The 14,686-nt window shown below is 32.6% G+C and overlaps 1 non-coding gene across 1 annotated transcript; it reads left to right on the top strand.

Moving 5' to 3' along the window:
• The first annotated feature begins 233 nt into the window (after positions 1-233).
• Trnae-uuc lies at positions 234-305 on the top strand. The gene has a single exon. It is a non-coding gene; the product is annotated as a tRNA-Glu (tRNA).
• Positions 306-14,686: the final 14,381 nt, after the last annotated feature.

Here is a 14,686-nt window from a genome sequence, read left to right as displayed (position 1 = left end):
ATCTCATATCAATAAACGCGACAATAAAATTACCTATATTATCGTCAGTATTTATCGGTATTTGTAATATGGTAATTTTTAATTACATATTTTGCATATCTAATCGGAAAGGAATCGTTAAAAAGATATCAAATTAATTTATTTTTGATTGATATAGGTAGCAGACGGTCGTGTATAAATAGAAAATATTTATCTACGGTTGAAATAATGTCTGAGAAGGATGTTCTCAACGATCTGATATGGTCTAGTGGCTAGGATACCTGGCTTTCACCCAGGAGGCTCGGGTTCGATTCCCGGTATCGGAATAACTTTTTTTATTTAGAAGATTTTTTCAAAAAATTCTAAATATAATTTTTATGTCATTTTTGTTACTAAACAAAAAAAACTAATTTTATTCTAGGCCTAAAAGCACTTTTACACATTCACAAAATAAAGCTTAAAAGTTAGTTGAAAAACAGACAATAGGTAAGTGTCAAATTCAATTATAATTTTATTGTTGTTCGATATAGGGTGGTGACAATTTCGATGCTCAACATTGCCATCTCAGAAACTACGAGAGATACGAGTTCGGTTAAATGGGACAAAAGTTGCGTAATTAGAAGTCTGACAAAGACCTATGAAGAAAACCCCGGTATCTTGATTAGTTTTGGATTTATGCAAAAAAAATTGAAAATAATACGTTTATTTTAAATGACAATTTCTTTAGAACTACTGTATACGAGCCCTAACAACTATATGTTGGAACAAGGTCATATTTAGGAATTATTGCCCTGGTTTTTCAAAATGACTGAAAAATATATGTTTAATTTTTAAATATAAACATAGCCATTACAACCTAAACAACTTGACAATATTTTTATGAATTTGTAAATCAATCCATATTTACAGTAGCGGATTTTGTTCATAAAAGGACAAATTTGCTGACAACTAAATGTTGGGACAAGTATTTTTAAATAATTAATATCATCATAGGCGGATTTGCTATAAACGTCACAAATGTTGCAAACTGTTTACATCAGTGTTGATAGCCTGTAAGTGACTCGATACTTTGAGTAGTGAGATTTACTGTAAGTAATTTTAATTTTTTTTAATTTTCAATTTTGTTAATTGAATTCAAAGTAATGGTCCGTGGAAAAGCTACAAATCAAAAACTACGCGAAATTATCATTCGTCAATACAGTACGGGAAAAACGATTCGAAAAATTTCTGATGATTTAAGTATTCCAAAAACCACGGACTTTAATATAATAAAAAAATACGGCGAATCTGCCAATGTAGACGTTAGAGGTAAAAGTTCGGGAAGGCCAAAATTTGTATCTCAGAGATTTACGAAATTTAGTAAAAAATTTGCAATTCTGCGAGAAGAAGTACTCTTCGCGAAGTAACAATTAAATGTATACTGTAACTGGTTTAAATATATCAAGAGAATGTTGCCGAAAATATATCCATAAATGCGGTCTGGGGTTTTACAAGGTAAACTTTATTTTGTGTGGATAATCATTTACCTGAAGATAATTGATACAAATTCTTATTTAGACCAAAGAAAAACCGCTACTGACAGAAATTCAAAAGAAAAATCGCTACAATTGGGCAAAATCTAAATTATTGTGGACACAAAATGATTGGAATAAGCTCATATTTAGCGATGAGTCTAAATTTGATGTTTGCGTTGGAGATCATCAAAAACGAATAATACGAAATAAAGCAGAAGCATTTCATAAAGATTGCTTAAAGAGGGTAGTTAAATTTCCTAAGGGGATTATGGTTTGGGGTTGCATGTCTGCAAGAGGTTTGGGCAAATTAAATTTTATAGATGGCACTGTCAACGCCCAAAAATATCAACATATAATTGAAACCTCACTTTTGCCCAGTGCTCAAGAATTGTTCCCGAACGAAGACTATATTTTCCAACAAGATGGAGCATCGTGCGATTCAGCAAAATCAACTTAAAGTGGTTCGGTAATAATAATATAAAAGTTCTATCTTATCCTGCAAGTAGTCCGGACCTCAATGTTATAGAAACTGTGTGGCATAAAATGAAGCAATATTTAAGAAACCACCCTCAACGAACAATTTTTGATTTGCGGACGGAACTGCAGGGAATTTGGAATAATTTTTCTCCTCAAATGAGCCAATCTTTGGTAAATACAATGCCATTTAGAGTTCAGGCAGTTGTTAAGGCGAAAGGTGGTGTAACTCCGTATTAAACAAATTTCTTGTTGTACTGTCCCAATATATAGTTGTCAGCAAATTTGGCTTGATTTTGGCAAAATAAGCTATTATCAAAAGTGATTTGTTTACAAAGTTATAAAAATATAGTACAGTTGTCAAGATCATATTGTAATGTTTGAATTTAGAATAATAAACAAAATAAACTGAGTCGTTTTAACAAATTACTATTTTTATTGTGTAACCTTGTCCCAACATATAGTTTTTACGGCTCTTATGTATTGCAACGTAAGTTGGTAGTTTTATATTTTTGACCTCGGCCAATTAAATGCCGTTTTCAGAAAATTTCTAATCCTTCTAGATTTCGCACAACAACAGTCAAGTTTTTGTTTTTTTATGGCCGCCATTTTGAATTTTTATCCTATTAGATGGAGCAAAAAATAATATATCGGTGGTATCTAATTTTTATTCATTATTATGTAAATTCACTAAAAAGATATATTTTTTAAAAAATTGCTCAAAAGAATTTGCCTTGGAAATCCAATTGACACTTTATATGACAGCAAGTTAATTTTTGTTTACTCTATTAAGTGAAAAATCTGGACACAAAAATTTATAGTAGATAGTGTAAAGTGTATTAACAGTCAACAACATATTCACAAGTGACGAAACACGAGATATGTATGATGTTTACTTAAAACCTTGCATTTAACCGAATTCGTATCCCTTGTAGTTTCTGAGATGCCAGTGTTGAGCATTGAAATTGTCACCACCCTGTATAATTAATTACAAGGTCCTAATAGTCCGGTCGAGCTACCAAAATCCGTGTGTTTTTAAAGGGAGCCTTTTTTTATGATTTTAATTAATTTTTAAGATGTTAACGTTGAAATTAAGCGTGGAAATCACCTCGAAAATTTTGGCGTTTGGTCACTACATTAAACTCGACCAGTAAAAAAAATAAAGGAGTAAAATGGTAAATAAAAAAGGAGTAAAAAGGAGTAAAAGGAGTAAAATGTAAAATAAAGGAGAATAAAAATAAGATGTTTCCTCTAGGAAATGATATGTAGCTAAACGACCAGTGAAGCCTCCTCGGATAGAGCTAGTGGAGCTCAAAATAGTCGCCCCACTAAAACCATAGTAGCTAAAACTGTGTTTCGAAAATGCATAGTTTCCGAGATATTTAATTTGAAAGATTTCTAAGCATAAATAAGAATTCTAAATGATATTTGACCCCCTTTCAAGGTTTGGTTCTGTTTTAAAAAAATTGCCAAAAATGAAAAAACCGGTTTTTATTTTTTTCTCACCCTGTATGTATTTTTTTTGAGAAACTTTTTTAGCTAGATCGTTTGCTTATGATCTATTGTTATACACCACATAAATATTTCTGAAGACCTTTAATATTCTTTTATATCGGATAGCCCCTGTACAAAGTCAATTAATACAGACCAATTTCGTCGATTGTCTGTTTTAGTTCTGCCGCTGAAACCCATCGCTTTCCGCATGGTCTCCGCGCGTCTCTGTTCCCCACATTTTAATCATTGTTTACACGTGGAAGGGGAGCGACAGCTAAATCCGCACGCGATACCTAATAATTCCCCTCTTTGCTCCCGCTGCGAGCTCCTGTTCGCAAACGTCCGCAGTGCGTAAGCCAAGTCATCGCAAAGGGGGACTAGCAGATCCGATAAGACGTGTGTCGAGGGGTGCGTGGCATATATTATCGTTTTTTTTCGGGCTACTTAGCGAGAATGTCACCCGAAAAAAGCAACGGAATAGTTGGATAAAGTATGTGTCCCAGTGACACAAGGAATGATTTTGACAGATTACATCTAAAAATTATTAGAAAAATCAAAGTTAGATCCTTAAGACCTTAATAAAAAACGTAAGACCAAGACCAAGACGAGCGTTTCGTCTGCAATTGTTTGCTTTTAGTATTATAGGAATATTTTGTAAAATGAGTAAGCAACTGCTGTGTCTTTTGATTTATATTTACTATGTGACCTATATTTTTTTTATTACCTCGATTGATTTTCCTAATAACACTGCTCTTTCTTTAAGTGGAAGCATTTCCGTTGGACTTATTATATATTAGTGTCAGCTATAAAGTAGGTATGTATTTCTTGTGATTGTTTTATTTTTGTATAAAGAAAGAAAATTCCATGTAGGCCATCCGAATATTTTATTCTGAAAAGCCCCATTAGCAAATAAATTAAGCAAAATCGCCGAAATATAATTCAACAGGCGCCGATTCCAAGTGCTTCACAATGGCCGTTCCAATAGTCTAAATCTATTTGCCGCCACTCGGCATTGTCTTAGCCTCGGCGCTGAAAATGGTCGATCTGTCGGCACCGGCTTAACAATTCGACAAAACTTATTTGACGTCAAGGACGTAGCTAGCGGTAGTGCAGCTGAAATATAGTCGCTTATTTAGTCAATTGCCATACGATTCTTCTATTGTTGCCATGAAGTGTACTTTCTCGACTTATCCGTAGTGGTTTGTTCACTTTGTAGAGCCAAGAATATTATTCGGGTTCTTAATTAAGGAATTAGGAAAGTTTAGTTTTGAAACAAAACGCAGTTGAACTTAATAATAGGAAAAGGAAATGAGTTAGATATTCTAAATTGCACAAAGAAAATCTTATAAATTTGAAGTACAGTTGGTACTGAAAATTATTTCTTTGTAAACTTTGCATAACCAACTGAATTAATTCTGACCGCAAATTAGTTTACTTAGTAAAATCAATTGACAATAAAATTAACATAATATTTATTAAGGAAAAAACTGCTTTAATCCTCCATCCTTTCATTTAATCTCCTTTAATAGAAAACATATGGCAATGTTCAATATCGCCATAATTCCGTAATTACCTTGGACGATATTTCTACATTTACGTTTGCCCAATATAAATTAATGGTGCCACAAACCATAAAATAACATTTTTTGAAGTTCCGTAATTTCGATACAATAATTCGTGTATCGATGTTTAATTCTTGATCAGTAATAGTAAGATTTCTTTACTTGTTGTATTACAGAAAGATTTTATAAAACTGCTCTGTCCCTTGACCTATATCTACGGTGTGGCCTATATTTTCTTTATTACTTCGATTTGTTTTTCTAATAACACTGCTTCTTCTTTAAGTGGAAGCATTTACTTTGGGCTTATACATTAGTGTCAGCAATAAAGTATTTATTTTTTGTTAGGGTTTCATTTCTTTGTAAACAAAGAAGATTCCATGTAGGCCAACCGAATATTTTATTCTGAAAAGCCCCATTAATAAACAAATTAAGCAAAATCTCTGGGATATAATTCAACAGGCGCCGATTCCAAGTGCTTCACAATGGCCGTTCTAATAGCCTAAATCTATTTGCCGCCACTCGGCATTGTCTTAGCCTCGGCGCTGAAAATGGTCGATCTGTCGGCACCGGCTTAACAATTCGACAAAACTTATTTGACGTCGAGGACTTAGCTAGCGGTCGTGCAGCTGAAATATAGTCGCTTATTTAGTCAATTGCCATACGATGCTTCTATTGTTGCCCATGAAGTGTACTTTCTCGATTTATCCGTAGTGGTTTGTTCACTTTGCCGATCCAAGAATATTATTCGCGTTCTTAATTAAGGAATTACGAAAGTTTAGTTTTGAAACAAAACGCAATTGAACTTAATAATAGGAAAAGGAAATAAGTTAGATATTCCAAATTGAACAAAGGAAATCTGAAGAGTTTGAAGTACAGTTGGTACTGAACATTGTTTCTTCGTAAATTTTGGATAAGCTACTGCAATAATATTATTTTATTATATAAATTAGTTTACTTAGTAAAATAAATTGGCAGTTAAATTTACAATATTTATTAAAGAAAAATCTGCTTTAATCTTCTGTCCTTTCATTCGTCTTATCCAGCACAGTAATTTTTGCGCAATATTTAATATCTCTGCATTCTTGCCATGCTTGGTTGTTTGATATGCTTATATTACTACGCTGATATGCATATATTACTACGATCTGTGTAACATTTTGCTGCCACCCGGTATTTCTTTTCTTCTTTATTTGTTTTATTTCTTAAAACATTCTGTATGAATATTGAAGTTAGTCTATTAACAATGAATTTAGCAATTTAATGCTCAAACTATTATATACAATAGAAAGGGAAAAACTGTTTTTAATAAATTTTGAAAGTGGGCTTACACTTTCTCAATAGAAGCGTCGCGCGTCGTATAGTAATAGACTAAATAACTGACTGTATTATTTATAACTCATCGTAGCTGGTATCTTAGAAGTTTTGTTGAATTGATAAGCCAAAGTCGGCGAATCAACCATTTCAGTTTCGATCTAACATAATACCGAGTGACAGAAAATACATTACTACTATTAAGGAAGTCATTAAGGTGCCTCCCACAACAGCGATTGTTGAAGGATTTCGTAGACATTTTAGTTAATTTGCGTTAGATAATGCGCCCTTTGTGAACAATATGTCCTATATCCTTTAGAATTTCTATTATCTATGTATATAGGTTTGGTAAATTATCCGCCAGTGCTGCCACTATCGGAGAATCCCGTAAGTAACCGAGTTATACAAAGTGAGGACTAAGGATTTGATATTGTAGAAAAATATGCGTCGATTGTTCTTGTTCATTGGAGGATTCCCATTCCAGGTTACAGATAATCTTCCAGGTTCTTGAGTTCGGCTTTAAGTTGGTTTCCACTTGGGAAGCAGAACAATTCTGGTTCAGTTAGTGGAGTGTTCGCTCATTTTCTAGCTTGATAGTTTGCTTTTTCATTACCTTCTATCCCTTGGTGGACTGACACTCTTTTTTTCTAATTTGTTCAGGTACTCTAGGCATTCTTTGGACGAACTGATGGTTAATGAGTTGATGGTTTTTAAGGCTGCCTGACTATCGCATAAAATAGTTATTTCTTGCTTCCGATAGTTCTTATATAAAATAAGTTGTACGCATCTTTCGATAGCATAGATTTCTGCCTGAAGGATGCTAGGGTTACCGATTAATCACACATATTAAGTTAATAATATGTCTTATTTCTATCTAAAAAAGAAGAAAAATTGTGGTGACTAACTTTTTTGTTATCATATAAGGACTCTCAAATGACTAAATTAACAGCTACATTTCGGCACCCCAACCGCGTCTTATGTCGTTGGTTTCCAATAAGTATTCTGGAATTATTAAGCTAGAGCCGATGGATCGGCTATTTCCCGCATCGAGACAGAGACAATACCGAGTGGCGGCAAATAGATTTCGGCTATTAGGCCGGCTATTGTAAGAATGCCCGCTTTCGGCTTGCTGAATTATTTCCCTAAATTTTGTTTCATTTATGTGCTAATAGAGTCTTTAAGAATAAAATATGGAGTCGCTTGTATCGAAGGGTCTCTTTATTTCTCTTAAAAGGTCTTTTATTAAACGCTTTGTCTTAGTGCAGACAACAACAATAAGTTTATTTATTTCATCAAAAAGGTGCATGGAATTAGAACGAATTTATGCTATTATACATTCTTTGCTATATGATTGGATTCCATTAATTCAATTATACAACAGTACGAATATATCAACCTATATAAAAAATTAAACTTTCACTCATTTATTAGTTACAAGAGATACTTTGCAATGATTAAATTAGAAATCTCTCAGACTAATTTCATTTATTTCTCATATAGTTTTGATTAGTCTAATCTATTATGGAAAATTAATTTAAATATCATTACAACATAATTATATTATTTATGTTTGGTTTGTTTTGACACTAGCGTCACAAGCAGGGACGTCGCCTGCGCAGGTGCTCGAGTGCTCCAGCACCCACGAGCATAAGCATCAAACCTAATCAGTTTAGCAACTTAAGCGACACTAAACCACGTCAAGGTAAGACAACGCTCAAAAACTGTAATATAGTCCTTTACTGCGTGCATGATGCGCATCATACTGAGGTAGTTTTTCGAAAATATCAATTTCAATAGTTCTAAGTCTTAGACTAAAATTCTAAGTAAGTTTCCTCGTCCATTCATAGGTAGTTAAACCGATCTTGTTTTTCAACTTTTAAATCAGCAAGAAGATTGACATGGGAATAGTTATTAACATTGCAAATGTTTGTATTCGTATATGGGGGCCAAATTTCGAGTTTTTTTTCAAGGTCGTCAGCGACGGTATCGCACAGTCGACCAAATTAAATCATCAAAACTTTGTTGCGTGATGTCTAATTTAGGTGAACTGGCCTGACAGCACTAAACTCTCGGCGATATACGAGGTTTAATTTTGTTAGTCCCGACGATATTACTTGACGACTATGCTAAGGGGGACTATTATAAAATTGAATAGATTGATATTTGCAAAGGTTACAAAACAGTACTATTTTCGTAATTTTTGATTTGGGTTTTGACAATTATTTATGTTGTTTGTAATGAAACGATATTTTTATTTAGGTATTGATATATTTCAGAAAGGGATTTAAGGATTAAAAGATATAATATATTTATTTAATTTCAAGGTATGTGCATGAAATATCATAACGTTAATTATGTTTTAAATGTGGTGTTATCATTTCCAATGTCTCTGATGGTTGCAGCGATTGCGAAATCTGTGAGTTTTCCCATTAAATAGCTAATCTTTTGTCAATTTGCTTCTATTTACCTATCCGTAGTTTTTCTGCTTTTTTCTTTATTGCACAAGCTAGTGCAATGCAAGACTGAACTGTTTCTCGGGGAGGCCATTTTCACTTAGAAGAAATATGCTGAATTAGTGCGTCACTATTCATTGTAGATAAAACTGTACAATCTTTGACTGTACTATAAAATTGCATGTGTGTGCGACAAGCTGTAGTACAGGCTAAACTGCGCAGCCTGGCCTGAACAGCCCGCCTCTGTTAAATAACTAAGGGTCTGTGGGGCCTCTAAGTGCTTAGAGAGATGATATATAATAATTATTCTAAACTGGAAGCAACTTTTAAACTACTTTAGGAACGCCAAATAAACATTTGGCGTTCCGAATAAACTATACTCTGTTTTTTTTCTCAGGTAAGATTTCGACAGACGATGACAGAAGAAAAGCAGATGACGTCCCATACCAATCTATTTATTTTACTAAAAAAAGTTTCTAATAATTTTTAAGTTAACTATGGATGGGTTGAAATATAAATTCGTCATGCGTCGTCACTTGTTGTTTTTAACCAGTTTTACTGGTTTATTTCAAAAATGACAGATCGTATTTCAATTTTATTGGTTTGACAGAACGATGAACGACAAACAGACGCCGATGCGTATGAACTCGCCTTTAGATTTTTGACGTTTGTCAAAGTCTTGCCAAATTATAGGTTATAATTCTGTGACAACTTTGGTCAAATACCCTGTGTTTTGGAAGATGATGCATTTTGATTCGTGTTATTACGTGTGTTTTGTGTCTTTTGATGTCAAGTGGAGGAAAAATCGAGTAAAAATTCACTGTAGAACCCAGAGCACAGTTTATGGTTAATACTCGCTGCCCAGGCAGAAAGTCTTATACAGATACACCAATAAAGTTACTATCAATAAAGTAAGGACCATACTAAACACATACTAAAAACTGGAGTAGCTGTAAAATATCGACATCACACGATAGGTAAATAATGGATTTTAGTACTGCAGAAAAATAATGTCAAAAGGTACTGGTTTAAAAAAAACGATGTACTTAAACAGCCGTTAAACGGTAGCCTAGTAAAATGCCGTTAATAGATATTGTGACGTCGTTCATGTCGCCGGAAAGTAATGCCTTAAACTTTCTGCAAGAGTAGTAAGCCTTAAACTTTCTGCAAGAGCACCTGTGTGTGAGTGGCTGAGGCTATCGCTTCGTAAGCGAATGGTCCGGGTTCAAATCACACGCTGACCAAGATATTTTTATATTTTTTTTTGCTTATAGCGTGATCTTATTGCATTGGTTTCACTCTTTTTATTTGGATTGGTTTAGTTATTTGGCGGGTTGGTTAGCGTGGTTATTTGGAGGGTGTTAATTCATTGGTTAGTTGGTTATTTGGTGGGGTTGGTTGATTTTTACTAATTTATATTTGTTTTTTATATTTTTTATCAGTGTCGAGGTTAGTTGCGTTGGTTAAGTTGGTTATTTGGTGGGGTGGATAGCGTTGGTTAGTCCTTATAAAATTTCTATGTTTCATAAAGCCGTCAAGTGCGTCACATCAACGACGTCATACCTATTAACGGCATTTTAGTAAGCTACCGTTTGACGGCAGTTTAAGTACAGCCTTAAAAAAATTAAGAATAAAGTTAATTAATCAACCTGTGAGGTATAAAATTTGGTAAGTGTTATTATTAATAAAATAGTTTGTTTTATTTATGTTGTTTTATTTATTCCTGCGGAATATTACAAATTTGTATTTATAGATAAGTTATATTGATAAATAATATAATCATAAATGCGGAAAATTTCATAAAGCTTGAAAGTAAGAAATAGTTCTTTTTATATTTTTTGGTATGTGGTGTCTTGTTTTTGTTTGTTTTATATTAACACATACCGTTTTTTATTAAATAAAATAACTCGATTACATTTTTTCAGTTTTATACAGTTTTTTTCACAATATTTTGAAGTTACTTGTCATTCAAATTTTAAATACATATATTAATTTCCTGCTATGCGTTCCAGTTGTACCAACTTATTTCTTTGTAAAATAAAATAAACTACTTTGAAATTAAAATGACAGACACATCTATCACTTTCAAGGATCTTCTCGTTGGACAGACTATACTATAATAATAAGGCTACTATTACACTATCAAATTTCTTTCTCAGACTTTATTTTGTCACAGAATTTGACATTGTGATGTAATAAAATATTGTATATTTACACTGTCAAAATTCCTTTGTCAAAGATCTTTTATCACAGGTATTTGATGAAAAAATTGACAGTCTTAATATACAATTTTTTTTATAAAATCACACATATTACACTGCCAAATTCTTTGATAAAATAAACTTTTTGACAAAAATGACACAAACTAATATGGTATTTTTCTAATTTTTTCATGTATGTTACCTATGTAAAAAGTATAATAAATACAACAATCTGGAAAATTGTTACATTGACCCATATCTGATGAGCAACCGCGAGGTTTTATAAAAGCCTGCTCCCCTGGTCACAAGCTGAAAATGAAAATAAATAATCAAAATTCAAATTATTGCCAATCAAATGAGGAAAATTAGAATAGGTAACTATGTCAATTTTGGATTGCTTTGCAGTATATCTATGTATTTCATTTTTGATATTAGCATAAGCGTTCCTATCCAGGAAATCCCTGGTTATATTTATGTTTACTGTGATTGTTTGTCAACATTAACGATGTTTGTTTATAAACGTTATAAATTTATTATGATGGCATAAGACTAGACAGTATTTGAGCTGTTATTAAAACTATTTATAACAATTGATACTAAAGCGGCCAGAGTCAACCAATGACAAACGCAGACGGCAGAACAAAAAATACCGGACACAATTTTTAAGAATAGTACTGACGCATTAAGTAATTTTTACACAAAAAAATCCGAATGCGCTTCTGAAAACATTTATTTGGTTAAAACTTATAAAAAATACAACACATTTATTAAGTAAAAAAACTAACCTAAAAACCCAATAAAATATAATAATTGAAACTAAATAATAATAAAATATTCCCCCTAAAGAAAAAAAATTTAAGGAATAAATCTTTTTAAAAACTTTTAAAAAGTTAATTTATATACATTACTCTAAGTTTTTAACAAAATATTTCCCGGACTGTTACCATTACTCTAGTTTACAAATTTTAATATTTTTTATATGCTTTTGGTGAATCACCTATTTTTATACAATCTGTCACGTCATATAGAAAAAATCTATCAGGTCACATTTTTAAACAGCCTTTAGACTCTTCGAAGCAGCTGAAGGTCGCGTTTCGTCGCCCAACTTTGTCTCATTTTGATTTATTTCCAGTTGTCTTGACCCACTTCGGTTTGCCTCGCCGTACTTTCCATTCTTAAAAGCGCCTGAAAACTACTCGCGAGGAGGGTGTGGGGGGAATTTTTTTTGGCGTTTCCTGTTGCCTCGTTCAATTTTTCGTTTGGAGCTATTTCCAAAACGTGGCGGTATCTGTACCCGAGGCAAAGGACTTTTTTATAAATCTCAGTAAAATAAGTAAATCTAGATGTTTCTAAAATAGCTATTGTTGATATATATTCCACAAGGTTTATATTTGAACACGCATTTATATTATATAGAGCATATATTTAAGAACAAAACTTTTCACTCAATCTGCAGGAATATAATTAATTACAATATGAACATTATTTAATTTTATTATAATGACTTATAGTATATGAAATTGTATATGTTATGTTCATTTACGCGACCTTAATTGATTAATATAACAGTATTGCTTGGTGAGTAATATTGGCAACATCATCAATATATCGAGCTGATTGGGAAAATTATTGATTGACCCGATGTCAATAAAAGATACTTTTATAAATAATCAGAAGATGGTTTGATATAAATCTATTTAAAAATAAGAAATAATTAGAAGATTTTTGAAATAGTTTAACGCCGTATATTATAACCTATAAAAAGCGGACCGCCAGAACAGTTAGTCACTGCGTATTGCCCTGCAGTTTTACGATTTTAAGTTTTGGAAATATATTTTTTTACAAAATTGTAATAATAATGTTAGACAAGGATTAAAACTAAATATTCTTGTGTAACCTTACAGGAAGAGTCAATTTAATCTACCATCGGTAAATGTTTTCTAAATGCATTGTTTTTGTCAAAAACAAAAAAACTGCCTTTTTGTTGTCGCAATTAGGAACGCTACAATTCTTTTTCACAGGTTTGCGTTCTCAGTCGAAAAAAGCCATTGCAATTAAATATGAATAATTAAAATAAAATGTATGTGGTAAAATAAGTACAAATACACCACTAATTAATGAGAAAATTGCCAAAATCACACACCGAATATTCACAAAACACAACGAAATAAAAATATTGACATATTTAAAAAGCAAATGATTATTTTCGTTAATTTTTTAATGACTAGCAGCGCCTCTAGTGTTTGTTCACACAGTGCAGCTTTTACTTCCAGTCATTGCCATTACAGAAAATGTTCTAAAGGGGGATGTTTTGTGATCGCGTGTGAATAACGGACCATCTGTCATAATTACAGACATCTGTTCACTTTAACCTTAAACTTTTAACTGGTACTTAATAATTACTTTATTAAATAATCAAGCCATATTACAAAAGGCTTCTGCTCTAATTTAGGTAAATAATTAAACCATAATCCAAATTTGCAACTATTCACCTTACTCAATATTTCTAATTATACAATAAAAGATTCGAAATAAGTCATAATAATAATTCTTTTCGCGTAAAGCATAAAACCGTACGATCGATGTACCAGTTCCCATCTTGGCAACAAAACTAAAATTGCATTCTCGTATTCCAAAAGTTTCCGATGCACTCCGGCCTGGAATAATTCACAAGGAATCCACTAAATATCACGAGAATTGTCTTAACAGCTCGCCACGTGCCTGTAGTGCGAGGCCATTATTTTCTCATGGATTTAGTTCGAGAAATTCGCTAAATTTATGGCCGGAGCTCCTGAATGTTACCGGCAAATAACTTTGGCTATACTTTAAGATTTTAGGTTACACAAAACGTGATCGTAATAGAGGTCGCTGCTTTATACAAGGTGCATTTTTTATACTTCAAATATTAAATTTAACAAAAATAATTAAAATTTACTGTGTTTGTTTGGTAAATAACTTGAGGTAACGTAATATTTTCTTTAGTATTCTTTTTTTCTGCGGGACCCACTATCTCCAGTACTGTTTAGTGTAGTATTAGAGAAAGTTAAAGAAGATGCAGGAATCAACAGAGAGGGCCTTCTGTATACAAAAAGACACCAAAGCTTAGCCTTTGCAGATGATTTAGTTATCTTAGCAAGAGATCGGAAAGAGCTGATATAGCTGACCAAAATACTAGAAGATCAAGCGTAAAAAGTAGGCTCAGTGTTTAATGAGAAGAACACTAAATTTATGGAGTGGTCAGATTTTGATTTTAAGAAGGGAAGATGTGTACAAATAGATTATGAGAGAGGGAAACGATACAAGTTTGAGGAAGAAGATACATTCACATATATCTAGGAACCGTATTTATAAGGAAACCAAATATCACTAAGAAAATTGTCGCAAGAATAAAGACAGAAAATAGATGTGTTACAGCACTACAGAAAATTATTAAGAGTAAGAACATCTCTAGAAGCTAAAAAATCAGAATCTACCAAACAGTGATACGACCAATAGAGCTGTATGTATGTGAAACGTGGGCGTTCAATGCAACGGAAAATTCGAGGCCAGAAATTTGGGAGACAAAAATACTGAGAAAGATTTTTGGAGGAAAGAAGATATAGAGTAGCAAGTATAACGGGAGTAGCAAGAGCGCAAAGATTGAGATGGCTGGGACATATTGAAAGAATGGCTGACCAAGAGTTCCTAGAATGATAATG

The sequence above is a fragment of the Sitophilus oryzae genome, unplaced genomic scaffold (assembly GCF_002938485.1).
Source record: "Sitophilus oryzae breed Bouriz unplaced genomic scaffold, Soryzae_2.0 scaffold_812_pilon_pilon, whole genome shotgun sequence".
Classification (NCBI taxonomy): Eukaryota; Metazoa; Arthropoda; class Insecta; order Coleoptera; family Curculionidae; genus Sitophilus; species Sitophilus oryzae.
This window is presented reverse-complemented; position numbering and strand designations above follow the sequence as displayed.